This window comes from Canis aureus, chromosome 31, assembly GCF_053574225.1.
Source record: "Canis aureus isolate CA01 chromosome 31, VMU_Caureus_v.1.0, whole genome shotgun sequence".
Taxonomy (NCBI): domain Eukaryota; kingdom Metazoa; phylum Chordata; class Mammalia; order Carnivora; family Canidae; genus Canis; species Canis aureus.
The window spans coordinates 34,887,531-34,890,846 of NC_135641.1; the positions used below are offsets into that span (position 1 = coordinate 34,887,531).

At 31.2% G+C, this 3,316-nt stretch overlaps 1 non-coding gene across 1 annotated transcript; it reads left to right on the plus strand.

Annotated features, from left to right (window-relative positions):
- Window positions 1-532: 532 nt before the first annotated feature.
- On the plus strand, window positions 533-640 carry LOC144302786 (U6 spliceosomal RNA). Its single transcript, XR_013369843.1, has one exon. It is a non-coding gene; the product is annotated as a U6 spliceosomal RNA (small nuclear RNA).
- The last annotated feature ends 2,676 nt before the right edge of the window (window positions 641-3,316 follow it).

Below are 3,316 nucleotides of genomic sequence, written 5' to 3' on the forward strand. Positions count from 1 at the left end.
CAGATAAAATTGAAACTATTAATAATTATTATTATTGAAAATTTCCAGGTATTTATATATTTAAGAATTCTTGTATGGAAATGTGGACTAATTTTCCAAAACTTGCACTTAATTTGTTTCAGGACAGAAGTGATAAGTGAGTTTCATAAGAACTGAGGGTCCTCAGCCCTGGCATTTCTACCAGAATTAAACCTAAGATACAGTAAAATATTGACATAATATAAGTAGTAAACATGACCACTAAATTTTCTTGTTCTAAGTAAACCTATCTGCGGCTCCTTGGGATTTTAAAGCAATTTATCTCCATATCTATTTTTTCTTTTTATTAAGAGTTTATCATTTTATTATTTTTGAAGAATATATGGCTTGTTATTAAAGTGACCATTCACAAGGGATGGATAGGATCAAATTATTTACATAATTTATATTTCTTTTCAGGAGGGGAAAATATACTAGGCCACTCCAATTTCACCATGTAACTTTTCATACTTTTAAATATTAGCTTATAATCTGGTCTTTCAAGTGTCTAAACGTGTACTTGCTTCAGCAACACATATACTAAAATCGGAACAATTGGAAGAAGATTGGCATGGCCCTTGCACAATGATGACACTCAAGTGTTTACACATAAAATATTTTAAAAGGCTAACCACAAATTTAATATATTCCTGTTTAGTACAACTTCCATGTTGCATTATGTTCTATCCATTGCTCCTTTTGCTGCTAATATTTAGTAGTGGTTCTTTGCTAAAGAGATAGTTACAAATCGTAGCCCTTCAATATGAAAGGAACAGTGCTGTACAACATATACAATGGCCAACATTTCATTGTTAAAGTATTTATACATACCTGACTAAGGTCTGAAATATTTTGCTGGATGATTAGTTCCAATTTGTTAAACAACACTGACAACTTTTAAAGAAACTGGTGGTTTACTTATTTTATAAATTTGTAAATTTATAAATTTATAAATTATTTTATAAATTTCTTACAGTATATATCTAGCATATTTAAAGGGTAACTGAATATACTTGGAAAATGATACTGATTTGTGAATACCTGACTTATTCATATGAAAATGGCCTAGCCACTGTGCCCTATTTACATAGGAATTATAAAATATAGAGATAAGGCAACTTTGTACATAAATGCTCAAATAGTGTCTTGATGTGTTAACCAAAGAAAGGTATTTCTAAAATATGCTGAATCTTGAGACTAAAAAAAAAAATACATTAGAAAAATGATATCAGAATAATAATATGCAGGGGATCCCTGGGTGGCTCAGCGGTTAAGCACCCGCCTTCAGCCCAGGGCTTGATCCTGATCAAGCCCCACATCGGGCTCCCTGCATGGAGCCTGCTTCTCCCTCTGCCTGTGTCTCTCCCTCTCTCTCTCTCTATCTGTGTCTCTCATGAATAAATTAATAAAATCTTTAAAAAAAAGAATAATAATATGCTATTTGATCCAAAATACTTTAAGAATACATTTTACTAAGTGTTGAGAAATTTATTTTATTTTAAAATATAAATGGAAAAAGTAGAATTTATCTCACTCTTTTTTTTCATTTGCTTTAATTGAAATATAATTAACATACAACGTTATATTTGTTTCAGGTGTACAATATATTGATTCAACAATTCTACAGATTATTCAGTGCTCGCAGTGATAAATGCAGTCAATATCTATCATCAAATAACACTTTATAATATTACTGACTGTATTGTCTATGGTGCATGTTTCATAAAGGAGATTAGGAGGTAAAAACATCCAGGTAAAAATTTATAAAATAAGTCACCCTATCTTTTAAAAGTGACTGCGATATACAGTAACTAAAAAAAAAAAAAAAAAAAAAAAAAAAAAAACCAATATAAATAAATTAAATTTTGATTTTTTTCAGTATTATTTCAGCTCTTAAAAGTCCAGTTTTAAGTATCATGATTCCCATTCTATTATTCCATTTTCTAGATCCCTTTCATCTTTTCCTACATCTTGAGTGAGAAATACGACATTGAGCTAGAAGCTGGGAAGAAGGGAAAAATGCCATTTCCCAAGGGACACCTGGGTGGCTCAGTGGTTGAGCATCTGCCTTCAGTTCAGGGCTTGATCGAGGGCCCAGAATCAAGTCCCACATAGGGCTCCTTGCAGGGAGCCTACTTCTCCCTCTATGTCTCTACCTCTCTCTCTCCATGTCTCTCTTGAATAAATAAATAAAATATTTTTAAAAAATGCTTTTCCCCTTTATTAGCACACTCAAGTTCTAATCTACATGTAAGAATCTCTTTTAATCTCTTTTTTTATTGGCAAAAAATCATGAATAATCATAGAGTTTCATTGCCTCAACTTTTACAATTACTAAGTTTTGCCCTATAGAGAGTGTTTTATCCATAAATCTAAAATGTATTTAGTTCCTAAACTGGCAGTCCTGTTCTGAAAGGTGTTTACAGAAGTGATCCAAAAAAGTTTTCTCTGAATCTCTCTGTGAAGATAACACAGGATGCCTACTTCTTGGAAATTCTCACTGCACACTGCCCTAGCAGTATGTAAAACTGAAGTATCTGAGAAATCTCTCTGTAAAGTTACTTCTTCAGTTCTTTGTGTCAGTATTTACTTTATATATTAGAATACAGAATATTCTTTTTATTATAACATGTCAATATGTGTGTGGTTGTGTGGATGTGAGATGTGTTGGTTTGTTTGTGTGTTTGTTTTTGTCTGGATTTTTTGTTCTATTTCCCAACATACCAGTTAGAGGAACATTGAAATGATGTTTAGTCCACTGTTTATGTCATAGCAATTCATAACTATAGATACACATGATGGAATAATAACTGACTGAAATTTAAGAGTTTATAGTCTGGTTTATCATATGTTTATGTAGTTCATTATTCTACTCTCTCTTGTTGGTGACTATAGGGCATCTAACTGAGTGTTATACATACTGATGAATTATTGAACACTACATCTGAAACTAATGACGTACTATATGTTGGCTAATTGAAACTAAAAAAAATGTTGCATTCAGACTTCTCACTTGCTATGAGAAAAACCATCTTTCAAAAACGAAACATATTATACTTAGTCACCAAAGGAAAGCAAGTCTTTGAACCATTATTCTTGTAGTATCAATTATGCTATTCATTTCTAATTCATTTAAACTTAAAACTTTTTTATTATTTTACACATTTTTAATAAAAATCTGTAAAATGCACTAAGTATTTCTCTTCTTTCTCCAGCTAAGGATGCAGAAGATAGTTTTATAATTCCTTAATGATGCAGTACTAATTTTCAGACGTTGATATAAAACAGTAGTAGCCTC